The 12,384-nt window shown below is 37.9% G+C and overlaps 1 protein-coding gene across 1 annotated transcript in view; it reads right to left on the reverse strand.

The window, feature by feature from the left end:
* LOC121517405 (cryptochrome-1-like) overlaps positions 1-6,889 on the reverse strand; it is a 58,164-nt gene extending 51,275 nt beyond the window's left edge. Inside the window, exon 1 of the mRNA XM_041799130.1 lies at positions 6,741-6,889. The gene's annotated coding sequence lies outside the window, so the exon portion shown is untranslated. The remainder of the gene's footprint in view (positions 1-6,740) is intronic.
* Between the last annotated feature and the right edge of the window lie 5,495 nt (positions 6,890-12,384).

The raw sequence follows: 12,384 nt of genomic DNA on the forward strand, positions 1-12,384 counted from the left end.
TATATAAAATTTTCAATCAGCAAAAATAATTGGAATTAGATATTTTTTTCCAAATAGATTATTTTGTTGTTTGTTACTATATAGGCACTTTTATTGTTGTTATAAATTGCAAGTGCAATATTGGGGGAAAAAAATCAAAGCCCTGAAAAGAAAAGGATAATCAAAGGACATTTCAGAGGGTTAATTTCTCCTTTTTCCTTCTTTGTGCACCTGAAGAGATTTAATAGATCTGAGTACGCTCCTTTTCCCCCACAACAGTCTAATACAGACTGAGATAAAGCAGGAGCTATCTCTGTAGGCTAACTCTCAGCCATGGTAGATATTTTTTTTCTCAAAGCCCAAGTTGTCATTTCTCATCTCTGCAGAAAATCACAAAGAGAGCTGCTAAAAATGAACCGTTTCTAGCCTTTATTGCTGTTTTTGGCTCATTGTAGCTGTGAATTGTGAACAGTTTTTATTGTAACACCGATGATCAGAGTTCAAAAGCAATTGATCACCATCAACTTTCAGGACTAGAATCTGCATTTTGATTTTATACTCTTAAAAAAGCATTAAAAGAAAAGTTGTAGGGATGCACAGATGCATCAGTTCATTGGTATCTGCAGCAATATTTCTGATAGTGTTTTGTGAGTCTTACACTACAAAAACTAATGATAAAACATTGGCATTGGCTTAAAATGTTATCTTAAACATGATTGCCCCCCTGGTTTTCACCAACAGTGCATCTCTAAGAAGATACTCATGAACATAAGGCATTAGTGCCATTTCTCCTGCTGCCATGCTGCTTTTGAATCACTTCCAGTGCAGCAATCATGATTAAAGTTCAGCCTTGGACAAGTTTTGATAACTATCTCCACCCATTATCTCTCAGCAATAGCCCATCCTGCCTTTCTACTGTGTCCTGTAAGGTTCAAAATCCATAAAACTCATCCAAACAAACAAAAAAAACCTGGCATGGTATTGTGATTAATTACCCTCTTTGTCCTCTAGATTCTGCTAAAGCTCACCTGCAGACTCTTTCTGTGTACAGTGAGGGAGATTGCAACATACTTGTTGCTTTGTTTTGCACTCTGAAATGTTAATTCTGCAGGTGCATGATGGAGCAGGCAGCAGAGAGATCACTATGTTTGATACTGGAGGGGAACTATGCAGAGAGGGCGGATCTCTAAAGACCTAACACCTGCCAACAAACCTTTACCCGCCAGGAGTACTTTAAGTTACTCTAGATGTAGATGCTGAAAGCTGATGCAAACAAATAGAAAGGATTTAAAGGGCCAGTTTCACTGGTTAAAAGCACGAAAGCATCAATGCTCAACCTGCAAGGTGATACTAAAGGGCATCCCTGTCATCTATAATGCAGTATTTACTGCTGTTTCTTGCCTCATAAAGAAAGCGTTGTTGTCTGCATGAATTTGAAAGTGCAGGGTTGTTCCTATCACTGATGTATGTATGGTAGGTTCATGGTAAAGAGGTAAGCTGAAGGCGGTGTCATAAAACAGAATGTCCCTGGCAGACTATTTTAAATGGGTAATTAGCTGAGGATAGACTGCCTGCTGGTTAATTTGGTTTAGGCTGGATTTAATGGACTCCTTGTTGTAGCATGCCTCATTCAGATTGAGACCACAGCTCTCCAAGAGCATTAAACAAGCTGATTCCTAAAACATTTCCCAATTAAATCAACTGCAATAAAACACAAAAATAGCAGCAGTTGTTCAACTTCCACCTAGATGTGATTAAGAAGTTCATTCATGAGCAACAACTCCTTTATTAGCAGCATTGTGGACACTTTTCTTTGCTTAGGACCCTTTTAAAGCCAGACCAAATTTATTACAGGCAAAATGCCAGAACTGGACACCTCAGAATCTAGATTTTCTCTTCTTTTCCTCATTGAGAAATGCGTAATTACCCTCAGTTATTCTATGATCCTGTTAAGGCAGAGCATCTTCCAGTTTATGGAGCTGTTAAAAAGCAAACTGAGCATTGAGTTAATGTGTTGATATGCTTCCCAGTACAGTGTACAAGTTCTGGGCTTAGTTTTCAGCATTAACCAACACATAAACAGCTATTTTAGTAATTATGAGGCTTACATGGAGCACCAAATCATGGGGAAACAAGCACCAAACACAACTTTTCACATCACAGGGCAATTTTCCAACCACAAGATATGAGAAAAACAACACTTTTAGGGTTATTAGTGTTCAGTTAAAGGTGCTTTTTGACCACAGGAAGTTTCGCCAGAAACCTTTTGAGGAAGTCTGTGCTGTTCAACCACCACAAAGGTTCTACATTTATATCTGGGGTAGAAAAATCTACCCCCTTCTCTTCTTTGGTCTTTCTTGTCTGAAATGCAGACAACAATGTGCCACAGGAACCATTTATAAAAGTTCCTGGAGTTAAACGTTCCAGGTGCTTTTTGCTTGAAAAGCATCGTTAGACATTTTTACCATGCACACATTTATCCTCCTTTTTCATACGGTTCTACCTGATCTAGAAGGATATAATAGGGTCGACCAATCATTGGCTGGGCCGATTATAATTGGTATAATTGGTATTTGACACCAGAAGTATGGATGCATAATATTATCGGCTTGATATCTGTACTGGCAGATGTAAATATTTCTGCTCGATATTTACTACAGACATTTTGGCTTTAAAAAATGTGCCTATAGCAGATGTAATTATGGACCGTATGAACTAAGGATGTTCTAAGCATTTATTTCTCCATTCAGCTAGACGCTAATTTGAATTACTTTTAACTGACTAGTCTAAAGAGAAAAAAATCCTCAGAAAACAGTCAAATTCCTCACAGGGTCGTTGCATCAGCGGGTGTGATGTGAGCCTGATATTCTCGCTACAGCATGGCGAACATTAGCAGCTAGCTCTGACAGCCTTTGTTCCTCTTTGCAGATATATATCTAGTCTTGATGTGTGGCCTCTTTTCACTTCAGTTGAGTAGTTTGACAAGAGTGAGCTCAACCCTCGACAACCTAAATAACACTTTATTTCCTTTTTAAAAACTGTCATACCGCGCTGTTCCTACTACATGCTAACTGCTAAGCTACCGCTGAACTTCTCATATTTACGTCTGGTGAAGTGCCGGGGAAAGCTCAGACAGGAAGGCAGTGGCTATTAAGTGAAGATACAGCAGCCTCTAGTGGCGGGAGGTTCATTACAGTTTAAAAGAGCGTTATAGACCAGGATTTCAAGCCCCGTTAATAAAAAATAATAGGTAAATAGTTTAACTGACATGTAAATCTCGCATGAGCTAACTTGATTAACAAATTTGACTGTTTAACTGCACTCATCCCTTGTACATACAAGTAAGTTAGTTAGGTAGTACGTTAATGGAGATTTAAGCTGGACAAACAGATCTATGTCAGCTCAAGTTTTTTCTCTTTTTATCATCACCTCTTACACTTTTAAGTGTTTTTTAAGGACTGAAGTTTTAGGTCTGAACTACATTTACATACTGTAACAATACTGGCACTGTCTAATAATGTTTAGTAAATTTCAGTAGGACAAGGATTAAAAAAATCTCTGCTCCTTACATTGCTCATGCAGCTTGAAACTTGACCTTCACTCAACTCTACAAGCCTTTAGACTCAGACCGGAGGTTTAAATCTTTTGTCAATCGTTTTATTTTGGATTAATCTAGAGTGGGTTGTCAATATGAGCTGGTTGTGCATATGCAAGTCCTGCTATATGGATGTAAAACATAACAATACTACTAGTTTGGGGTCATTTTTAATGCAAATCTTGATATACTTAACAATGTGTATGGTTGGAACGTTCTTTGTACTATTTCCAACTTTTGATAGAATCTCTCTAATGCAGGTTTTTAACCAGAATGTCCCTACATGGATTTAATCGAATCACAGATTGAGTCAGTACCTTCTGAATTGGAATCAAATTGATTCAGGCAGTCAGTGGCGATACCCAGCCCTAAGTTTCAGCTTATTAGATGACAGCAAAAATGATGCATCTTGAGTCTAAGTTAAATTTTGGGGTAGAAAAAATCTACCCTTGAAAAATCACATAATCTGACTGGGATGCCTGATCTTCCAGAGACTTTAGACCCTGGTGGAAATGCAGACAACAGAAGGCAACATGGACCTAAAAGTTCCTGGTACTTTTGGCTCAAGGAACACCTTCAGTCATTTTTATCATGCACACATTTAACCTCCCCTTTTAATGATTCTACCTGATCTAGAGGACTATAACAGGGTTGAGCAATTATCAGCCTGGCCGACTATCAGGGTCAATATTTGGCATTTTGCACCGGCGGTATTGCTGGTATTGCTTTAGCTGAGCGAGCTCTAGTTAATACATACACCAACTGCAAAAGCTGCTCAGTTTTCAGAGATAAAATCTCCCCTTTGTAGCTGCTGTATTCTGTACATCTGAACAATAATTACAAATGCATTAATGTGTCCTTCATTTTATTGTCGCATATAATAAAAGTGTTGCTATTTTACATTGATTTAGATTGAGAGTGTTGGGAACTAAAGGGAAAGTAGTGTACTTTTTAGTCAGATTCTTTAAATGGCAATCAGTGAAATAAATACTGATAGTTGGCCAGATGCTTAATATATCAGCTCAAATAATCAGCCAGACCACACTAATTGACCTTGACCTAAACATGAGCTATAAATGTTAAAATAGTATAATTCATATCTTATAACTTAATAATTGTGTGGACTTTGAGTCTATTTCTATGTTAAATAGAGCCTTACATGCTAGGACATATTATCCTTTTTACATTTACATATGTGCCTTTGCACATATGCACTACAAAGAAACACACTACATTAATATTTTGAGTTAATTTAAAGAATATATTTGTATGTAGGCTGGTATTATTTTGCAGTGCATTCTAGATAATGATGTCAAACTGATGCATTGCTCTTCTTCCCCTTCTTTCTGACTGTACTCTCCTACTTACAGTAATGCTGTTCCCTGAGGCGAGTGTAGGCATGCAATGGGAATCTGTACAGCCATATGTTATTACTACAGCTACACAACAGGTGAAGATACTCTAATATATGCTAAAGAGAGTATTTTGCATAGATATGAAGTGAGATTTTGGTTTGATCTTAGGTGTACATTGAGCAAAGAACTCTAAAAATGAGGAATGAAATTAAGAAGATATTTTATTAATTTGTTGTAAAACTACAGCACTAGGCTTTTAAACAATTTTGAAAGAGTTAGGCCCCTACCAGAGGCCAGAGGGGCCCCTTGTACATGAAATAATGCTCCTTTTTAAACATTCAGCCTCTTTAGAAACTTCTAAGAACATTTCTAATTTTGGTATCACAGAAGAAGAACTTCTCTTCCTGGCAGGTCAGCAGGATATAGGAGGTACATTGATGAGTTATTTTCTGAGTCATGTTTTAATCAACCTGAAGAGTCCATTCGGATTTTGTAACCGAGTGGCACACCTTTAGATCAAAGTGAAACTGGGTCACACGCTGAGTCTGCTGTGATTGACATCAGTCCAGGCACAACTGCCCAACAGCCTCCTTACAGGTGCAAATTAAAGTTTCAATGCCACTGTCCCCAGAAAAAATCTTTATCAATTGAATTATTCATCAACACACTGACTTTAACAAATGAGTCACTGCTCTGTGTGAGATTGCAGTACCTTAGAGTGGACATTAGTGGGAGTTTTCCTCATCTTCTGATGCCTAGAAAAACTTTGAATACACTCCTGATTGATTTTGAGACTGTTGCCTTTGCAGATACAGCTCCTGTGATTACATTTTGAAGAGCATGGCTTTCTACAGACGGGGCAGGATTATTTGTTTTCAGCAGCAGCGTTACTCATCACATTCTCTGCCACACTGCTGATTTTCACTGAAATTTGCCAGTTTCCCTGGCATGGTCGCTTAAACCCAGCAGGCGGTGAGCAGATTTTCAGGGGGACCTCTGTGACGTATAACACGTTTGTCATCGTGCCTGATCTGCAATTCATAAAAATACACTCCAAATACAACACATTAAGGCTTCTAAATAAACATTTTTTTTCAAATTAACAATGCAGAAAGGTTGGGATTCATTTTTAAATTGACTTAGACATTTCTGTTTTCAATTAGGACTAACATAAAGTACTTTACATTTGCATTACATTGGATTGATGTTAAAAAATCTGCAAATATAGCTCCTCTAATGAAAAAGTGTTCATATATTTAACACTCAAACAATGTGGCCTCTTTAGAATATAGCATTAAACGTTTATTACACAGCTCTGCTTCACTGTAAACACAAACATACAGTATAAACATCCAAATTTTGCCACAATAATGCATGTTTTTTATTTAACATTCGTTCATAATAGTATGTTTCAAGGACAGGCAATGTTTTTAAAATGTATTTTGTTGCTAAATATGAGGTATAACGTCACAGTGATGGCTCCTCTGACTTCTGCAAATGGAAATTAGGTCACACAGTCTCTTCTGAATGAGGGACTGTTTGTGCCCACTTCGATTCTCGCGGAAAAAAAACACCAAAAATAGCCCAACAAAGGCACTCAAGATACCACCAGGTTAGATTTAAGATTTAAAACAGATGTTAAAAAAATATACAATCTTGAAGTTCAAGTCCCTGGCAAGGAAACAACATCTCAGTACTCAAAACGGGGTCACCAGAGCGATCCTTATGTAACTGGTGGCGCTGTTTATTACAGTGCATTTAGTTTTAGCTTAAAAGTACACCGCAAAAGCTGCCAAAAACACCTTTCTTACCTCGTGCTGGTTCCCCGGCGATGATATTTATGTCAAGCCCAAAGAAAGTAGCATTTCTTCCCTCGGTTTTGATGTACTGAGAGGTCTTGTGGTTGCTTCTTGCCTGAGAATCCCTCTCTCCCTACCTGCTTTTCTGCCGCTGCACTACTTTGTTTCATAAGAGTTTGACTCACTGCGCATGCCTCATGTTCTTATCCCACTCTCGCGCTGCATTTAGGGAGAGGCGGTTGAAAAAGAACTCTCACATTAATTTCTGCGCGCGCTCGCAGGATGAGGAGCACTTTACACTACCAGTGGACATTTTACGACAAAAGACACAACTTAACAGCGCGTGATCGCAATTTTAAGAACTTCTGATAACGAAACACGATAAAAACGATTCATGCTGCGCAGTCATATCAAACAAAGTGTCGTCTTGTATCCGGTTTCTACTTATTTTCCGTACGGAAACTCTTACAACGCACTCAGATCATTTGGAAAAGATTTAAACAGAAAATGTATGGTCGTATTTTTCGCTTTAAAGTCACATTAAACCGCATTAAAGCGTAAAAATTGTCGAATTTCTGCTTCCCCACAGCCACAGAACGCATCACTAAACTTGTCAAACGTGAACAGCGACGTGCATCGAATCCAGCGTTCTCATTGGTCCGTTTGCCGTCTTCTCTGCGATGTCGGGTCACGTTTAGCAGGCATGGAAACGCGGAAGTCCATTCAGAAAGCTTTAAACGTGTACCGTGGCTGGAATGAGGTGTCTTAAAAAGGCATTTTTGGTCAAGAAGCACAACATCTCTGATTAAAATCACTATACAGTTTGGTGTTATATTTAAAGACAGAGCTGCGCCGTTTAATACGGTGGTTCTTTGTGCTATTTAAAGTAACAGAGGTTATGAATATCAAGGCTAAACGCACGTAGCTTTACCTGGTATCGTCAGGGAGCCTGGTGATGGCCCTGTTTATACAACAGGCCTACTTTGAATTATAGCCTGGCTGTTATAACTGAATTGAAAATATGAGACTAAAGCATCAAGCCCCATTAATCTTTGATTTAAATATATGGAACAATGTACCACCTGGAACACAAGAATGCCCTACATATGCCTCTTTCATAGCCCGTCTCAATTACAGTCTCTGGTAGATGTGCTGCAGCGGTGCAATCAAGTAGTATTTTGCAATCATGCCTTTTTGAAACCTTTTATAAAATGCTTTGGCAACACTAAATTTGACAATGTCACACAAAGAAAGCTAATGGTTCTGGAATAAAGTAGGGATATGTAGTGATGGATGGATGGATAGATACCTTGAATGCTGAATTGCATTAACATACCATACATGTAGCTGATTGTACATGTTGTTCTTTGGCATGATGTTTCCTGTGAACAGCTTTAGTCTTACATGCATCTCTTCAGAAATCCTGTATGAACACAGAAAACATTCTCTCTATTAAACATGATTCAAAAATAATTATGACACTTTTCATGACTGTTTACAACACTTTGGCTACTGACGTACTGATGGTTCGATAAGTGTAGGATCCACAGTCTTGAGATGTGGGATATAACACCTCCATTGTTTTCTTTTGGCAATCTGTAATCAGAGTTTTCTTGTTTTTCTGCAGCTCCTTCTGTTTTTATGCTGTTGTCTTGGTCATATTTTGATTCATTTTTCTTTATGAATCTTTTCATGTTCACCTGTTTATTCTGCATTAAAATCCAACTCTTTTCATCCTTATATAGCAGTCCATATGGACTTTTATACATAGGTTGTTGACACTCCATTATTTTGTTGTTGTGCCAATGTGTCCTCTGTTCTGTAACTCAACACAGTTAAAGCTCACATCGATAGCGCTTCACCTAATTAACACGTACTGCAGGTTAATGCAGAGACATGCTATTTATAATTCCCCTTGGTCCGGTCGATACCTGTGTGTAGATTCTTTAATAATCTTCAAGAGAGACAGAGACATTTGGCTATTAAACACTGCAGAAAAAAAAAAATCTGCAAAATAATATGACAAAAGACGTATTTAGGCCAGCCCAAACATGTCTTTTTACCATTTGAATTAAGATAAATGCTTTAAATTTCTACTTTTAATAGTAGCCTACTGTCTAATTTGACCCCATTCACAGAAACAATTCAATAACAAGCGATGCCAATTAACATTTAATATCAGTATTAATACAGCTCTTAACAGGTATTTATGCTAGATATAAAAATGGTTAATCTGTAGGCTACGGCAAAACGTAAAGACAGCCACCAGTTTATGCCGTACTTTAAGCTAGCTATCTCAACACTAAGCTATTTTAGCTAGCTGTTTCAACAGCTAATGTTGTATTCACACATTATGTCAATCCATTTAGCAAGCTATTATAGCTAGCTAATTATACTGTTAACTATTAGCTAGATATTTCAGTGTTTATCTTACAAGTTGCGCTAGCTTTTTCAACTGAGTATGTTGCACTCCAACCCAATTTTGTCAATGTAGAAGCAACTTTTAGCCAGCTTTTTGACTGTTAAAGAACTGTACTTATTTTTGTTGTTTGTCTTACAGGTCTGGATAGCTGTTTAGCTGGTAGCCTAATGATGAACTCTTATGTAGCTTTACCAGTGTAGGAGCTACTTTTAGCCAGCTATTTTGACTGTTAATGAAGTACTAGCTATTTCAGCTGTTAATATTGTACTTTTAACTATAGCTCTGTAGTGATTAGCTTGTAATTTTACCTAGCCATTTCAACTAGTGACGTTGTTCTCACCTAGTTTTGTCAGAAGATAGTAGCTTCTTTAAAGTAGCTATTTCAAAAGTCAAAATACTGTAGCTATTTCTGTTGTTCTACAAGTACTTTTAGCTAGCTATTTTAAAGCTAGTTGTGCAAGTTTAGCTACTGGTAAGCTGGTAATTTACTGGTAATATCCTCACCCAGTTTTGTCATGAAAGTAGTCACTTTAAGCCGACTATTTGAACTGATAATGAAGTACTCCAGCTAGCTATGTCAGCTGTTAATGCAGTACTTAAAGCTAGCTGTTGTACCTTTTGCTTTTATTTTTAGCTAGCTGCTTAAACTGAGTATGTTTTACTTTAACCCACTTTTGTCAACATAGAAGCTACTCTTAGCTACGTCAACTGAATTTTTCCAGCTTTTTCAACAAGCTAAATGTCTTTCTGATGACTTAGTCATATCCTGCCCTGGCTAACGATTACAAAAATATGTTTGTAACTGTTATTCTTCTAGTTAGCATTAGCTGTTTCAACTGTCTGCCCCTTTTAAGCTTTATCCAGCTGTTAATCCATTAAATTTTAATTGTAATTTCAACTGAATAGACTAACCTTTCTTAACTTAACAGCTACTTTAACCAACTTTTGTGTAGCCCTTGAGATAACTATATCTCTGATTTTTCCATTAACTTAAGATTTCAAGGGCTTCAGTGTTAAAAACGATCATGTCCAAATGATGAAGTTAGCTGAACTGCAACCTTTTTCAACAAAGCCTTTACCTACGAAATGCAAAAAGTAACTCAAGATTTCCTGGACCTTACTGATGTATATTCTTCTGCAGGTTGTAGAAGGCTTTATACCATTAAAATTCATGGAACAAACTGGGATTAGGTACATTGGATTCTTTCTGACCATGTTTTAATTTGAATTAGAGATGTGGGAATATTTTGACTTGGTTATTGCGTGGGTCAGCAATCAGATTGACGTGGATGGGGTTTTATTTTTGTCTCTTGGTCCTTTTCACTGTCTGTCTGACTGCCTCGCTCTCTCTGTGACTGCTTATCAGCAGATGGTTAGAAATCTGTCGGCAAAAGACCCCCGACAGCAACAATCTCATGATGGCTCTCCCAGTAGTTACACCACAGTCAGACGTATTGTCATCCCGCCGTCTGCTTATTTGATGTCAGCGGCTTCCTCCGGACTTTGTTTGGCCAACACTGATGCACTGATATGATGCTCAGATTAAATAACTTTTATGCAACCAAAGTTTGAACAAAAAGTTTGATCTGCTGAGACTCAGCGTAACAGTAGTCTTTGAGCTTTTATATGTTTAGATTTCTTCCAAAAGATAAGCTTTGACCTTCACATCACACCTGCAGATGGTGCAAATAACAGCATACGTCTACCCCTTATCATTCAAACGCCCAACGTCATCCATGATGCACTAACTGTTTGCTTACACTTCTGGACGAGGGCAGAAGTAAAAAGCAGAAACATCCTACCTCCTTGAGAAACTTCTTGAAGGTTCGTCTGAGGGGCTGACGTCTTTTTTCAAGGCCTCATGGAGCGTAGACACCACTTTGCAAAGTCAGGAACTTCTTTTCTCGCTGTCATACGTCATGTTATTTCACATATTTTATTTCATACGAACAAAAAAATAAGGGCTTGGACGTGCAATACAATAAACATCCACATGCACAGCACGCAATGTACATAGATAGTCTCACATACATACATCTATGTTGGGAACCAAGCAGTCAAGTCAGTGTCCCGTCTCTTTTAGCCTGCCTGGGGATTTAATGCTAGCTAAGTGCTGCTTTTGCTGGTCTCAGTTTGTGTTGAACCCAGCGCTGCAGCTATTTATCTCACAACTGCTTAAACCAGGGGTTCTCAACCTTTTCAGCCCGCGACCCCCAAAATAAAGGTGCCAGAGACTGAGGACCCTCACTGTACCTGAAGGTGGCTGAACAGCCATGCACAGTCAAGATTAGTCATGTAGAGACAAGACTGTCCATAAAGGGGGATAAATGGGAGAGCTTTCTGATGAACAGCCAAACTTGAGGTCAGCAAAACCATGCTCTATTGTAAAATTAAGCTGTGATGTCCATATTTTATATCTACCCTGAATAATAACTACTGTCAACAAAGAAACAAATATCTTTATTTATTCATGTGTGTAGTAAAAAGCAGTCTTAAAAATGGAAATCCTTTTTGTCTATAGAAGAATGAAAATGGTTTAAAAATGGCTAAAATGGGTTAATAATGAAAAAAAGGTGGTGAAGTTATATTTTAAAGTAGCAGAAATGGGTAAGAAGTGGCAAAAATGAGGAAAAAATGGCAAAATGGGCATAAATAGTGATAAAAGATAGTTAAAATGTAGCTGAAATGGTTTCAAATTGGCAAAAATGGGTGGAGATTTGGTGAAATGGGATTAAAGATTGATATAAACTGGCAAAAAAAGGCTTAACTAAGAAAGAAAAAATAGGCAGATATTGGCAGCAAATGGTTAAACTACCAAAACTTGGCATATAAAATGGTGAAATGTGGTTAAAATGGGAAAAAATTGGGTGTTTAAAGGGTTTAATGGTGGCAATAATGGGTCAACAGAGACAACATTAAGCTTAAGTGGGAAGAATTGGTTTAGAAGTGGCAGAAACAGGCAGAAAAAAAGTGTTGAAAAGAGTTTAAACTGACCAAAATAGGTTTTAAATGGCAAACATGTTAAAATTGGTGGGAGTAAATGATTAAAAGGGGTAAAAATGTGACAAAATTGGTGTATAGTGGCAACAGTGTAATTTAAAAACTATTCTTAGCAGAAGACAGCTTTGACATGAGAGGGCACTCAGTCAGCCCGCCCTCAGTGAAGCGGTAGGAGGCCGCCTACGCTGCTGCTTCACAGCGACGACGACGAGGCCTCAATGAGAGCTGATGCCA

Source organism: Cheilinus undulatus, linkage group 11, assembly GCF_018320785.1.
Source record: "Cheilinus undulatus linkage group 11, ASM1832078v1, whole genome shotgun sequence".
NCBI classification, from domain to species: domain Eukaryota; kingdom Metazoa; phylum Chordata; class Actinopteri; order Labriformes; family Labridae; genus Cheilinus; species Cheilinus undulatus.